General features: G+C 35.8%; 1 pseudogene; it reads right to left on the bottom strand.

The window, feature by feature from the left end:
* Positions 1-16,590, bottom strand: part of LOC115963750 — a 31,661-nt pseudogene extending 15,071 nt beyond the window's left edge.
* Between the last annotated feature and the right edge of the window lie 274 nt (positions 16,591-16,864).

Raw genomic sequence — 16,864 nt, 5'->3', positions numbered from 1 at the left:
CTGACAGAAGAAGAAGGGGAAGAGATCAAGGTAGGGGGAGCACACAGGAGCAAAACTCTTGAAGAATGTTCACTTAGTTTGCTGGGTCGGTTTCTTACATCCCGTCCCTACAACCAAACTGCCGCGAAATCACTTCTAAGATCGGTATGGAAGATGGGATCTGATCTAAGGATTGTGGACGTGGGAGAAGGCTTGTTTCAATTCAAATTTACACTAGAAAGTCAGCTGAATTGGGTTCTCAACAACGGTCCATGGAGTTTTGAAAATCACCTTTTGGCCCTTCGGAGGTGGGAGAGGGGTATGACGGCTAGAACAGTGACCTTCAAACACATCCCATTGTGGGTGCAAGTATGGGGTCTACCGTTCGATCTCATATCTGAGGATGCAAGTAAGGACATTGGTGGAGGACTGGGTAGAGTGATAGAGATTGATAACAAGGTGTTCTCATCTGAACAAGCCCGCTTCGTTAGAATACGAGTTGAACTACCTATTGATAAACCGGTACGTCGGAGTGCCGTAGTTGTCAATCCGGAGGGAGACAAGGTTCGGGTGGGCTTCAAATATGAACGGCTGGTGGGCTTCTGTTATCAATGCGGCATAATGGGGCACGAAGCAAAGGAATGCATTGGTCCGAAATCACATGGCAATGGTGAACTTCCTTACGGAGAGTGGCTGAAGGCGGGTTGGAAGGGGTTGGCGACAAAGGGTAGAGGAAGAAACATGGGACCTGATACAGGGGGGCGCCAGAGCATGAATGTTCCAACGTCCACCAAGTCGCCGTCGGCAGGGAAGGGAGATGGTAACACAGCTGGTGCTGGAACGAGGCAGCCATACGTTACGGAAACTCCAAGTGCGAACGTAACGGAAGCCGCTAATCATGATGCCAGCACTGCAATTATGGAAATAATTAACACGGAATCAATGCTCCTCAATCCGGAAACAATCATTCCGCATATGGAAACTGAATTAATCAATGATGAATTGGCGGTGAGCACAAAACCAAGTAATCACGTAACTGAAGGGATGAAAACGGACACACAACATGCAACGGACCAGCTGTTTAATGTTCCAGTAAATTATGCAGCTCAGGAAGTGAACCAAGACACATCACTTAAGCCATCACGTGGGAGTACACGTGAGTCAATAACACCCAACACGGCCAAAACATGGAAAAAAATCTTTCGTGCCCAAAACACTACTACGCAAACACAAACTGAGGCGCCTATCTTGGTGGGTTCAAAACGGCAATTCCATGGGTCTGAATCTGACCTTGAGGACGAGCAAGTGAATGGGCAGAGTAGGGGTGGTAAGCAGGGAAGGTTAGTGGTGGCAGACAATGAAAACGTTATCCAAACGGCGGAGGCTGATGAGCAGCCCCGCCGAGCACAATGAATCTCCTAAGCTGGAACTGCCGTGGGCTTGGGAACCAGACGGCAGTTGAAGTCCTCTCTCATTTAGTGAGGGAGAAAGCTCCTAAAGTTTTGTTCCTAATGGAGACAAAACTATCTGTAGGCGAAATGCGAAACGTACAAAATGAATTACCTTACCGGTGTATGGTGGCGGTCCCAAGTGTTCATAGAAGTGGTGGTTTGGCTCTCTTATGGATGAAAGAGGTGGAGTTGCATGTCCAAACCTACTCACCCAATCACATTGATTCCTTGATAAAGTCAGACAATTCATTTTGGAGATTTACCGGCTTTTACGGGCGGCCAGAGATGCAAAGAAAACATGAGTCATGGAATTTACTCAAACATCTCCATTCGAGGAGTACGGCACCATGGCTGTGCTGTGGAGATTTCAATGAGATTTTAACCATGGAGGAAAAGCAAGGAGGGCTCTTAAGACCCCTAAGACCGATGCAGGAATTTAGAGAAGCACTTCTGCAATGTGGGTTGGTGGATTTGGGATTTCAAGGTAACATTTTTACATGGAGCAATGGACGTGAAGGCGAGGGTTTTGTCCAAGAAAGATTGGATAGGGCTTGTGGAACCATTGAGTGGAGGGCTCTTTTTCCACATGTGAAAGTCAATCATCTCCAGGTAACATATTCGGACCATGTACCCATTCTTATATCAACTCACCCATCTACAGGTCATATGAGAAGGAAAAGGCACCTTAGGCGGTTTGAAGAAAAATGGTCCACCCATCCGGATTGTGAAGGCTTGATCCGTGAAGTTTGGGGAAGGGGTACTCAAAACGGGAGTCCAATGTTTAAGCTCTTTGAGAAAATCAAACAGTGCCGGGTTGCATTAGTGGAGTGGAGCAAAGACATTTTTGGGAACTCTAAAACCAAACTACAGGCAAAGCAAGCAGAACTTGAAGATCTTTCATTGCAAAATAATGCCAATAATGCCCAACGCATTAGTACCTTGAAATCCGAAATAAATACAATCCTGCATCATGATGAGCTTTCGTGGAGACAAAGGTCCCGTTCCATTTGGCTACCTGCAGGGGACAAGAATACAAAATTTTTTCACCAACGGGCAAGTCAACGGCGTCGAAAAAACCATATATCAGGTGTTCAGGATATGGATGGTGATTGGCATACATCAGATGAGGATATTGCCCAAGTAGCTGAGCAATACTTCAAAGAGCTTTTTACCACAGCAAACCCCACAGAAATGGGGAATGTACTGGAGGCGGTGGAGAGGCGTGTCACCCCAAACATGAACAATGCATTATTACAAAGGTACACACCAGATGAGGTTAGACAAGCCCTCTTTCAAATGCATCCTTCAAAATCTCCTGGTCCTGATGGTATGTCACCTTTCTTTTTTCAAAAATATTGGAATATAGTTGGATCTGATGTAACTGAGGCTATCCTGTCAGTTTTAAATTCTGGCCATATGTTGCGTAAAATGAATTATACTCACATTGTACTAATCCCAAAAAAGAATGACCCTAAGCAGATGTCTGACTACAGGCCCATTAGTTTGGGAAATGTGGTATCTAGAGTTCTCTCTAAAGTCTTGGCGAACAGGTTGAAGATTATTTTACCAACCATTATATCGGAGACTCAAAGCGCATTTGTTCCAAATCGGTTGATTACGGACAATACCACAGTGGCATATGAACTGTTACACAGGATGCGGAATAAGAGAAAGGGCAAGGTGGGCCAAATGGCGGTGAAGCTTGACATTAGCAAAGCTTATGACCGAGTTGAATGGAGTTTCTTGCGGAACATAATGATAAAATTGGGCTTGGATCGCAGATGGGTGAATATGGCTATGGAAACGATCACCACAGCATCTTATTCAATTATTATCAATGGGGAGCCTAAGGGCTTTATCTCTCCTTCTAGGGGAATAAAGCAAGGGGACCCACTTTCGCCATATTTGTTCCTACTATGTGCAGAAGGACTATCTGCCTTACTAAGAAAAGCTAAAGAAAACCGATCTCTCAAGGGAGTGTTGTCTAGCAAACATGGGGTATGCATTTCACACCTTTTGTTTGCCGACGATAGTCTACTGTTTTGCCAAGCAACAGTTGATGAATGTCATAGACTGCTGGAATTACTGGGCAAATATGAGGGTGCATCTGGACAAGCAATCAACAGACAGAAGACATCAGTTTTCTTTAGCAAAAATACGAAGAGGGAAGTGAGAAATGAAATTCAACAACTGTTGGGGGCACGAGTCATGACGGAATGTGAAAAGTATTTGGGCCTCCCAATGCCCAATGGAAAGTCAAAAGTGGGAATGTTCAAGGAGTTACAAGAAAGGATCACAAAGAGGGTATTGGGATGGAAGGAAAAGTTTATCTCAAATGCGGGTCGTGAAATCCTCATCAAAACGGTGGCTCAAGCTATCCCAACCTATTCCATGAGCTTATTCAAGATCCCTAAATCCATATGTGACAGCATAAATTCCCTTTTGGCTAGATATTGGTGGGGCCAAACCGGGGCGGAAAGAAAAATCCATTGGCTTAGTTGGAATAAGTTATGTACATCAAAAACAAGAGGAGGAATGGGATTTAAAGACATCCATGCCTTCAATCTTGCTATGCTAGCCAAACAAGCATGGCGTCTAATTCACAATAACGGGTCCCTATTTTATAGAGTTTACAAGGAAAGGTATTTTCCAAGCACCTCCTTTTTGGATGCCGAGCTGGGAAATAACCCATCCTTTGTATGGCGCTCCTTACTGGCTGCAAGAGATATCATATATGCTGGCTCTCGATGGGAGATTGGGGACGGTAGGAAAATACGTGTGGCCACCCATAATTGGCTACCTCACTCCCCTGTATTCATCAATGCACCACCAGTGAATATGACAATACATGACTTGATGAATGAGGAATCTAAGCAATGGGATAGGGGGAAGTTTTTTGCTACATTTGACAGACACACCTGTGAGACCATACTCAATATGCCTCTAAACCACCAAGCCACACAAGACAGATTGGTATGGATGGAGAATAAAGCTCACACCTTCACGGTTAGTTCAGCGTACCAGGTTGCTCTACGCCTACAGCAGCCAAATCGAGCAGAACATTCAGCGGTGCAAGCCCAAGGAAATATTTGGAAGAAAATATGGAAGCTGAACGTGCCACCTAAAGTCCGTCTGTTTATTTGGAGGGCCTGCTCAGGATGTCTACCAACAAGGCAGAATCTGCACAAGAAACGACTCAGAATAGAAGAATGTTGTGAACTGTGTGGTCACCAGACCGAGACGGTCAGCCATGTGTTGTGGGAATGTCCGTTGGCGCAGAATGTATGGGCTTTATTTAAGGGAACTGTCCAGAAATGCAGCAACGAGCCAATTGATTTCCTCCTCCTTTTTCAGAAGATGCAGCAGAGGATTAGTCTTGTGGAGTTAGAGAAGTGGGCAACTACAGCTTGGATGATTTGGCAAGCTCGCAATAAAGTCTACTTTGAGAAGGTGCAGCTCCATCCGAAGGTCATCTTTGAGAGTGCTCACAAATGGTTGGAGGAATATCAACGTCTCAATGGTGCTCAACGGGTTTAGCAGGGACGTAGTGCAGCAGATCTTATTTTTTGGATAGAATGTATAAGTAACTCTTGTGGGTCATCGCAACATATTTTGTTCGCTGATGGTCCACCCAAGGACTAGATGATCTGATCTAGTTATTACTGTATATTGGCTATTGGAATAAAATTTCTATCGTTTGGTTGCAAAAAAAAAAAAAGTTATAAATATCTAAATTAAAATAGATGAATATGTAAAGGTAAAATTATATGAAAAGTTAAAACTATCCAAGATGAATGTTTAACCACTTGTAGATGTGTGTTTTTTGACGACTAAAAGTATACACAATTGCTTTAGCTGGAACTATATAACTATGCAAATATTGTTGCGAGTGGTTCCATCATTTGCAAATTATCAAATTTGGTGGCTTTACAAAACAGATATTTCATTTTGCAAAAAACTTTACATGAACTCCTCTTTTGTGACAACCTTTTTTTTTTTCTTTTTCTTTCTGCCGAAACAACTTAAGAATATTAAGACTTAAGTTAACACATGTGGTAGTTGTAAAACACATCAGTGATATAAAAATCGAAAGAGTTAAATATTTAAAAAACATTTTTAATTAGTAGATTGTAATATAATTTTTTTTTCTCAATATTTTATGTAACTTTTCACATAATATCAATACTGTTGGCATTCTTTAAAGATGATACATAATATTTTTGAGAAGAAGAAGAAGAAGAAGAAGCAGAGACGATGCTAACACATAATATAAAATTATTTAGTTTGCGTGATTTAAATTTTTGGCAAAAAAAATATTAATGTATTTATCATGAAAGTTTTCATCTAAATGATATATAGTAGTTCATTTTTTTTAGACTTGATTCAAAAAGTTCATTCTCAATAGCCATTTAAGTCTACAAATTGCTCAATCTATGGGCCTAGACACATTCAAAGGGTGCTATCTAAATTATAAATTATATGACCCTTTATCACATAAATATATTGATTCCCCCAATGTATGGTAAAGGAAGGCAGGTTTGTATCTAGCCATTTTCTTGATTTGTGCTGCATAATTTAATAGTATGGAGGATGTGACTGAATTTAAATGTTGAATAAAATAAGATGAGAGGAAAAAAGAGTAAAAATAAAATATATAGCAATAAACATCAAATTATCCAAGTCATTTTATGTAATATAGGGTCTGTTTGGATAGAACTTATTTTGCTGAAACTGAAAACACTGTAGCAAAATAATTTTTAAATATGTGAATAGTACCGTGGGACCCATTTTTAATGAAAAAATTAATAAAAAATGAAATTTATGGGTCCGTGAATAGTGCATCCGTGCACTGTTCATAGCAGACCGGTCAAAAGTTGCGGCTACTGTTGCATGAACAGTAGCCGCTTGTGGGAAAAACGCGTGAAAAAAAAAAAAAAAAAAAGGAAAACGCAGAATTTCAGACACAAACGCTATCCAAACATTACCATAATAACATTATATTATTATATACTATATGTATAATGTAGTAGGATAATATTTGATCAAAGAGAATATAAAAGATAACAACTTAAAACACAAAACTAAATTGCATCAACCCAAAATAGAATTCTAATTAACACAAAAATTCATTAACCTAAAGAATTGATGCAATAAAAAAAATAAAACAAAAAATGACAGAGAGAGAGAGAAGTAACATTTCCTTGTTTGAGAAAACTATGCATAGAATGAAAAAGAAAATGTCAAATTTATAGTAAAATGTTGATAATAAGAAGAGTCAAAATAAAGGAAGATAAAAAGGTAGAGAAAGAATGATATTAAGGTAGAATGTAGTGGGGAGATGAAGAGGTAAAAGAGAGGGAGAGTTATGGAAAATTAATAATAAAAATAATGGTTAAAAGATATTTTAATTTTTAAATAATGGAGCTTTTAAGTCTCCTTAAATGAGAAAATGTTTTAAAAAATATATAAGAAAAATTGGAAACAAAAAATGATAACATGGCTGCTGATGTGGCTCAACGTGAACGTAGAAACATTAAATATGTAGATTGGTCAATTTAAATGGAGTCAATTTAATTCTAGTAGATTGGTCTTGCTTCAAACTTCTTTTATACTTCAGAAGACTTGTTAACAGGTCTTCTGAAAACTCAAGTTTCTGGAACTTGAGTTATACAATAAACTCGAGTTTCTAAAAATTTGTAAATTAGTGGCGACTCTAGGATATATTTTTAGAGGGGTCAGTAAGAAGATGTATTTTTTTTATAAAAAAAATCTTGCGGTCTTCGTGATTTCCTTATTACAAATTTGTTCATAATAGATACTAGCAAGAGAATAAAATATGAGAAATGCTATCTAGTTTTTCAATAACACCATGGCTGTAATTTAGTAGTAGAAGTCCTCGTATCGTTTTGCATGTTGCTTAGAATGAGTTGAGCAGTTTGTGCTATGGCGCTTCAATGAATGTGTTGTGGTGCTTCAACGAAAGAGTTGAGCAGTCCTTGGATTGTTTTATTTTTTATTTTTAAAAAGTCTATTTTTTCAATAATGGTAGTAGCATCTTAGTATCTTGAATTAGTCTAAGTGGGGATAGTGAAGTGGATAGAGATCCACTTCTAACTGTCTCTTAGTATCTTGAATTAGTCTAAGTGGGGATAGTGAAGTGGATAGAGATCCACTTCTAACAGTCTCAGTGGGGAAAATTTTCAAAGTCTAGCTTGAAATATTGGTATGAACAATGATTTCTTGCGTAGTGCTGGTATATGCAAAATCATACACCATGAACTAATGCTAAACCAATTGACGAAACTGGTCTTCCTTACTCAATTTTAGATTTGAATTTTGCATCAGTTTTATTCATTGAATGCTGCTAAATGGTCCGAAATGATCTTTTTTGTACAAATCTTGATGAATTTTTAATGGTTCCTTCTTTGTTCAATGGGCATTTAATAATTTTCTTTTAAATTCAAGTTGTCATCATGGTTCCCACCTTTCCTTTGGTCTAATTCAATAAAACGGGATTGTTGACACATCAAACCACCATCTTAATAAGTACTATTTTTAATTATCAATTAATCGCAGACCCACGCATTGTGCGTAATAATTTTTTTAGATAAAATACTATTTTAGTCCCTAGACTTTATAAAGAGTTTTTTTTTTTTTTTTAAATAGTTTTATCATATTTTTCATAATCTTGTTTATAACATTTTTTACCATTATTATATATTTATTGGTTGATTTGGATAACATAGACATTAAATAAGAGGTAGAACTATATATTAAATTTTTTCAAGTCACGGTGTATGAAGATTATGATTATATATATATATATATATATATAATTTCCCTAGTTAGAGTTTGATTAGTTTTAAGTTTAAATTTATTATTATTATATTTAATTGTTGATTTTATTGCACTATAAAGTTTTCAATGTCCTCTATATAGCCATCTCTATTTTATTTCTTACTCCTCTTGACCACCTTTTTATTTTCCAAAAAAGGGTTATTATGACGTTTAATTTCATTTATTTTTTTCCTTCCTTCATTTATTCTTTATTACTTTGTATATTCCCTTGCTAGTTGTAAATTTTATGGTTATCAATAAGAAATAGATATTATGTATGGCTTAAATAGTTATAGATGTAGTTACATTAGTAGTATGTCAAAGAATTTTTTTTTTCCCCCTTCTTTATTTTCAAGGAAATATGAATGGCATTTCTCTAATTTGGTCTCAATCAATTAAGATATCCATATTACATTAACGGAAGTAATAATGAGCCTTAAATTTTTTTAATGTATGATGTGGTTAGGTTAGTGGTATGTCAAACGTTTTATAAAAAAATTTTAAAAATAATTCCAAGGAAATGTAAAAGGCCTTGTTTTGTAAAAAGAAATTGTGACTTTTTGAATTATAGAAATATTATTGTTTTAATTACCTTATTTATAGATTTCATTATTAAGTTATAAACATCTAAATTATAGTAGATGAATGCATAAATGCAAAATTTTATGTAAAGTTACAACCGCACAAGATAAATATGTATAGATAATTTTTAAAAAAAAATATTATCCATGAATCATTATTTCATTGTTTACTTATAAATATCTAAATTAACGTCTTTTTTTTTGGGAAAAAAATCTAAATTAAAATAGATGAATATGTAAAGTTAAAATTATATGAAATGTTAAAACTACCCAAGATGAACGTTTAACCACTTGTAGATGTGTGTTTCTTGATGACTAAAAGTATACACAATTGCTTTAGCTAGAACTATATAACTATGCAAATATTGTTGCGAGTGGTTCCATCATTTGCAAATTATGAAATTTGGTGGCTTTACAAAACAGATATTCCATTTTGCAAAAAACTTTACATTAACTCCTCTTTTGTTACAACCTTTTTTTTCTTTTTCTTTTTACCGAAACAACTTAAGAATATTAAGACTTAAGTTAATACATGTGGTAGTTGTAAAATACATTAGTGATATAAAAAATAGAAAGATTTAAATATTTAAAAAACATTTTTATTAGATTGTAATATAAAACATTTTTTTTTCTCAATATTTTATGTAACTTTTCACATAAGATCAATATTGTTGGCATCCTTTAAAAATGATACATAATATTTTTGAGAAGAAGAAGAAGAAGACCTAAATGCAATCCAATACAATCCAATCCAATCCAATCCAATCAGAATACCTAGACCTAAATCATATTTAAACCCAACTTTAAAGAAGAAAAGAGAAAAAAAAAAAAAAAAAAAAAAAAAAAAAAAAGAGACTAATCGACGGAGGATATGGATCTGATGGTCTGTCTCTCTATTTCTTTGTATCTGCCTCTCTCTATCTCCGTATCTCAATACCTCTTGGACCTTTCATCGTGACCGATGGTAGTTCTCTCCATCTCCTCTGGATCGCACGTGTTTTTTCTTCTCCTTCCCCTTTTCTATATTGCTAGGTTTTTTTAGTTGCAAGGCTTTTTTTATTTTTATTTTACTTTAACCGTTTTATATATATGTACGCAAATGCTATCCAACGGTGCTAAGCTTGGGAAACAGTATAATATATCGCTTTTTTACTTATACGTGGCTGAATTTTAGATAGGCAATTTTCCTACATGGCAGCACCTCCTTAATCGTAGGAATTAACTTTCTCTCAGCTTCTGCTATTATATATAGTATATGATATATGATATGATATGATATATGATAATATAGATTTGATGATGACTAAATATTATTTTGGGTAAAGTTGATGACTTCCTTGTGACCAAATACAAGATAATATTGACCTATTGAAATTCATGAATAGCCTCAAACGCTCTATTGAGTTATCCTGAAGCACCAATCTACCTTCAATCCAAAAACTCCAATCTTGTTTCTGTGAAGCTTGATGAAGGAGCTCACTCACTATAGGCTTGCGATAGTAGGAGTAACTATAGACAATGAGGAACTACTGCTCATAATACTGAGAGGGTTGCCATCTGTAACCATAGCCATTATCCTTGAAGAAATTCAAGAATTTGGGAGCTCATTAGAGCAATAACTGAAAGACCCATCAAATGACTCCTCACAATACTTGATGGCTATGGCTGCAACATCCACAGAACGAAAACCAAGGTTGAACTCTTTTACACTTTTAAACTTGATCACAGAATTGAGTAATGAAAGAGGAATTTAGGAGAGAAAATTTAAGATAAAACTGTAGAGAACACCAATCACACAAGGACACATGCCCTCGCTCCAACAAGAAGAAAGAGAGAGAGAGAGAGATTGACTTGACTCATAAATTAATCATTGATGAGGTTCAAGATTAGGATTCTAAGCATATGCTATCTACACAAAAATTATCAAGACTCATAAATTACAGATGCAGAATATTGTCAACACAAATTTTCAGAGAATACCTTGATGCAAAACAAGCTAAATCTACATAGAAGCAAGATAGATCATATCAAAGGTAGGCAGCTATAAAAATATATTTTGATTAAGCCAAATGCTAATATGTACATACAGTTGTATGATATTTGCATTTTTGGCACAGTCCTATCTAATATGACCACAGGTTTAGACATCTTCACAGGGAATGTGTGTGCTTCACCCTCTAAATCACTTGCTCCTTGGTTGATAGTTAGTTATACAAAACGGCAGGGTTGTCCAACTCAGATGCCAAGCTCTGCTCCCCAAGAAAAGCACAAAATGAATCTACCACTGAGTATGAAAGAGAATTGAGATTGCATCCTCCTTCTAAGAAAAACACACATGGACCCCCACATAGATCTTTGGCGCAAGTTGTTTAATGTTGAATGCCAGCATGTAGTATGTTCCCGTTGTGAACTGAAGACTGGCTAGTGGATCCAATACATGACCATCATACCTAACAATTCATTTGCAAGATATGAAAGTATGAGAGAGCTGCAAGTGGGTGAATGACTAGATTGGCAATGATAATTTGTTTTAAGCTAATTAAAGATGAAGGCAATCTAAACCTAGGGGTGGGGGGCAGAATTGCTCTCAGACTCGTAGTGGATGTCTTTATGCCATAGTTTCATTTAGCAACAGATGATGTTGCCCCATCTGGTTAAATATTGAAAAATTTATTTACATTTGAAGTAATATCTCAACTGCAAATACCCTCCTTTGGCAATTCCTCCCAAATTTGCAACAATTTTAGAACCTCCAAAATTATTTTGGGGTTTCGAGTATTCTTATGAAAACTTTTATGCCCAATTCTTTTTTTAGTGCAAATCACTCAGTATTAAACAAAACCAAAATCTCAGCAAATAGCTTTATGTGTTTTCCCATGAAAACTAACCAAAGATCCTCATTTAGATCTCCTACCTTTTTAGTGGTAGAATAGTACATCTTGATGACTTTAACATAGGATCTAGTCCTTTAAAGGCTACTTCACATTCCTAGACAAAGACACAAATAAAGATTTAAATCAGTTAATTTGTATAAAAAATAATTAAATCCCTATATCATAAGTGATAGAAAATACCATAGCAAAGGTGTTTACTCCTTTCCTCTCTTCCAATATGACTCCTTAGCTCTTGAAGCATAATCTAGGCACCAAAATGGGGGGGGGGGGGGGGAATTATGTATTTTTGAGCAATTTAATGAAAGGGGAAATTGCTTTACGAGATTTTTAAAGAATAGAAGAGAGTTCGATACCAGTGAATTATTATGAAAAGATTGCAATTTATCTCATTGACCATGTTTTGATCCTCCCATCCTAGAATATTCACCAAATTATCGATCACTAAAGATGGAGATCCACAAAATAACATTTTTATCATACTAACTCAAGGGTTTAGAATTCCCACTAACAACTTAAATCTAAAAGTAAAAAGAATCAACAAAGCTAAACCTTTAGACTACTAGGAACTTTCAATATTTTACCACACTGAGTATTATATGATTCAACTTGCTTGGATAGATCTCTAGCATTTAGGTCTCTGAGAGTTGATTTTGAAACACCTTCATCTGTTATCATTAAATTTAATATCTTAACAATAAGACACATCAAAAAGAAGAAGAAGAAGAAGAAGAAGAGGAGGAAAGCAAAAAGAGAAACTGACACCCCCCCCCCACCCCAAAAAAAAAAAAAAAAAAAAAAACGGATTGCACAACACAGATATTTCTCAAATGTTGCATGTTCTCAATGATTAAACCAATATATATACATATAGTAAATGGCAAAGTATAGTAACCATAGGAGCAATGCAATCAATACAAAAAAGCTACTTAGAACAATGAGGTTTGAATGCAAAGGAATTCAGGTTTGCATGCACACTTTCTTTGTAGTTTGTTTGGCAATGTAGAAAATAAGTGAAAATGGTCATGGTCCTCAAGGAAAATCATAGGTAATCATAATTTTTTTTTGGATGAAAAAATAAATTTATTAAAGAAACAGACTTTACAAACGAAAAACACCAGTAGCTAATAGCTGCAACACCTAACAACAAAAACAAAGCAAGCAGGAAATTAAATAGAAGCTGCGACTAACTTGCATTGAATCAAACTAAATCCCTCAATTATGGCTACCATCAAAATCATAGATATGGACCTCCACATGCCCCCCCCCCCCCCCCCCGGCGCACACACCACAAATCCCCTAAAAAATAAATTACAAAATGACTCTATACACTAAAAAAAAAAAAAAAAAAACTCTCTTTACAAACTCATTGGCCCTAATGCTTTCTCAGACTTGAAATTGCAGCAGAATACACCAGCATTTCTTTTAAGCCAACCATAATAAACCCCTGCAAACCTAGCAAGTTTGCTTATGGTGCTTTTAAACTTCTGCCCTTTAACTTATTTTTACATCAGAGAACTACTTGGTGCCAATTATATACCTAGGATTTTATTACACAATATGACTTAACTTGCTGCTATAGGCTCTTTGAGAAAGGATAATCAAAATTTTTAAAACACAAGAAAAGAAGAAGTAATCAAATAAAATTATTTTTTTAGAAATTAACAATAAAAACTTAACAATTGCTGCAATGAGTTGCATAGGTCAGAAACATCTAAGAAAGCAGGTTCAATATTCTGAAGAAGCATTTCATCAAACAACTTGTGTTCTTGACTTAAATTTCACTTTCAAACAATGATCAAACATCTCATTATTCGGTAAAAACTTAAGTTTCACATTCAAAGTATACATGTTTTCAAAAAAGGCATTGGAAAAAGAAAGACATTGTGAATCTTTCCATACCTTGAAGCCCAAGGGTTTCCAATGAGAAAAAGATGAGCTGCAAGAAAGCAGGGTATTAAACAGAAGACACGCATGACATAACACATCCCTAGATAACCCCCCATTTTAACAGCTCGTCTTGAGTGGAGAGTCTAATCCTCAAAGGAAGTCAGCAACTAATGGAATGTTAAGAATACTATATGAATGCCGGATCAATTTCCTCAACTTCACTTCAGAAAGAGAACTGCAAAAAAAAAAAAAAAATAAATAACATGGTTGATTTACAAGTTGACTTATGGTTCACTTAAATTCTATATATAACTTGAGTTTGAACTCTCATTTTTCATTTTTCCATTTGAAAAGTGACAATACTCACATTTAACATAGATAGCAAATGTATAGTTAAAAACCATCATAAAGTCCACAACATTTCAATATTGAGAAATGCATTTTGAAAAACGAAAGCAAAATTTGAATATCTAAGGTAAGGTATAGAACCAAAACATTAAAAACAATAAAGAAATGGGGCCATATGGTCATCTGCAAAGGTCTTGAGTTATTGAAGAGCACATTGATATGCATCAAAACAAAAACTGGGCCAATTGTATTAAAATAAATAAATTAAAGAAATTTAATAATTATCTCATAAATAAAAATTACAAAGTCCAGCAAGTTGATTTCTCTATAAATACTCATTCTATGAATAAGCCTATAAATTTATAGAGAGAGAGAGAGAGAGTAACAAAGGCAGCCAAAGATGTTGATAAAGGAGGCATGCCTTGGCATCAAGTTTGTTTTTCATATGGAATCATATTTCTTTGAAGTTCAATCTTGTCTTCTTTGATGGTGGATACAGACTGGTGTTGGAATCATCATTGACAAAGGTATGGACCACCGAAGACGAACCATCAAAGCCATTTTTAAATCCCAAATCTGGCTGACTCAAGCCTAATTCTAATCCATTTGTGGTAACCAATGGAACCTTGCTTTCTGCTCGGCCTCTTCGATATGAGTTGGAGCCAATGGAAGAGGGGGAAGTGGGGTTTTTGGGGACGTTTGGCATGGGTTGGTCGATGGTTTCATCTTTGCCATTGGCGTCAGATTCCGGCACATCTATGTGGAACCAAGGAAGACCCACAACCACAACAGATGCATTCTACATGGACCCCTATCTATTTTATGAAATCAGTGTGATTGATGTGCCCCAAATTCACCCTTCCTTTGTTCCATTTGTTCTGTGTAGAAGTTCAGTTTTTAATGACACTCGTTCTTGTGTTGGGCAAGGCAGAAGGGCTGGTAGGAGAACCAGGAGGAAAAGGCAGACAATGGCATTGACTCTTTCCATCTTCTTGCTTTCCAATTGGAGACTCCAGGCTCAAGCCATAATGTGGGAGAAGAGGTGATGTGGGGCTTGTGGGCCCCCTTGACCACCTGGACCTAAGCTTCTTGATCTCACGTTGAACATGGTATTACCATGTCCTCTGCAACCAAGATACAACACCAGTTACCATTCTAGAAGCATAATTGGAATTATTCATTAAAGTCTTTTTTTTGGGTTTTAGATAGGCAATAGAATAATTGCTAACGTCACTTCTCCTATGCCCATTACACCTCTGTAAAGAGGGGAAGTACCAGTAGGGTACAAGGCCATTGATTGGTTGGATTATTCCTTTTTTTTTTTTTTTTTTTTTTTTTTTTTTTTTAAAGAAATATTTATTGCAAAAAGATTACTACAATTGACATGAAGAACTAGTAAATAGAGCTAGTGGTAAATCTTAAAACATTCGCCAATTTTGTTCCCACCATATTGGCCACATTATACATAAAGGAACTATATTTCTAGCAATCCAACGAGTGCTTGCCAACCCAATTTTTCCACCCAAACAAAAGATTGGTTGGGTCGTTCATTGAATTTCTCAATTCTCAAACTAAGTACACTCCATTATGTTCATTTTCAAGAGAACTTAGACTGGCTGTCAATTTTCTCTCCAAGTTGTCTTGATAATATTTTTACTTAGAAATCATAACAGACAGTGTTGATGTAATTTTCTGACTATAGGATGTGAACCCCTTCAATTTTTTTTATGTTGTTAGTAAATTTACCATCTCTCTCTCTCTCTCTCTCTCCATGAAGTCTGGTTTCTGTGTAGGTTGTCGGTTGGACTATGCAGTCTCTTTTTTTAACAGGAATCACATCTGGACAAGATTTCATGTGGCTGTCATTTTTCCCCACATATCAAATAATAGAAATGTCACTAATGTGACTCAATCAACTATTTCCAATGAAGAACATTAGGTAAGGCTTTGTTACATAACATTTAAGGTAATACTCCTATGAAAAGCTTTATTGATAAAAATTGGCATTACTGTGGCTTGTTTTTATCACTAAGAAGGGCTTAGTTCAAGAATTGATAAAGAGAGAGAGACCAGTGAAGGATCTTGTATGCTATTCTAAACATAGCATAGAATTGCAGTGGATACTGCAATGAATGTCATAGTGTTGCATGACCTAAAGAACAGAAAATGTAGTAGCACTGTAACTGTGGGGTGGGCTTGGAACATGGGGGATTTATCTCTCATTGTAATTTTCATTCATTAATTGGAGCTTGCAGGATTATTGTGAATTGGCATCAAAAGCCGTGACAGTGAAAGTGGAAAACAGAGACAAACCTGAGGATAAAACAATCTCAATTCCCACAAATAATGAATCATCAAGCTGCACAAAACCCACAAGAATAAATAAATAAATAAAAACAAATGGGTATCTCTGGAAAAATGGAAGAAAGTCGAAAACAGAGACAAACCAACCTTAGGAAATCCCATAGGAGTGGAGTGGTCTTTGTGTGTGGGCATCATGAGTTAAGAAATGAGAATAAAAACTTCTTTGGGCGCATCTATTTGCGTTGGGAGAAACGGGTTTGAGATAATGAACAATATTGTGAACACTCGTTTCTTGGCGAAAATGGGAAACCAATTTCGGTTTCCAAACAATATAGTTAATAGGCCACTTTTTCAAACTATATAACTTTTTCATTCCTTTTCTTTTTCCTTTTTTTTTTTCTTTTTTTTTTTTAAATTTTTGCACCAATGAACCATTCACACTTTCACTATAGTCGCAGACTTTACAGTGTTTATCCCAAATATTTGATCTTGTCCAACGTTTTTACATTTTCATTTCCAAAGTTAGATAGTACAGGTGCATTTTCAAATGGTAAATTTTGCGTTTGGTAAGGATTTTCCATGT

Source organism: Quercus lobata, chromosome 10, assembly GCF_001633185.2.
Source record: "Quercus lobata isolate SW786 chromosome 10, ValleyOak3.0 Primary Assembly, whole genome shotgun sequence".
Lineage (NCBI taxonomy): Eukaryota > Viridiplantae > Streptophyta > Magnoliopsida > Fagales > Fagaceae > Quercus > Quercus lobata.
Note: the sequence above shows the minus strand (reverse complement) of the source record. Positions and strands in the feature narration are given on the sequence as shown.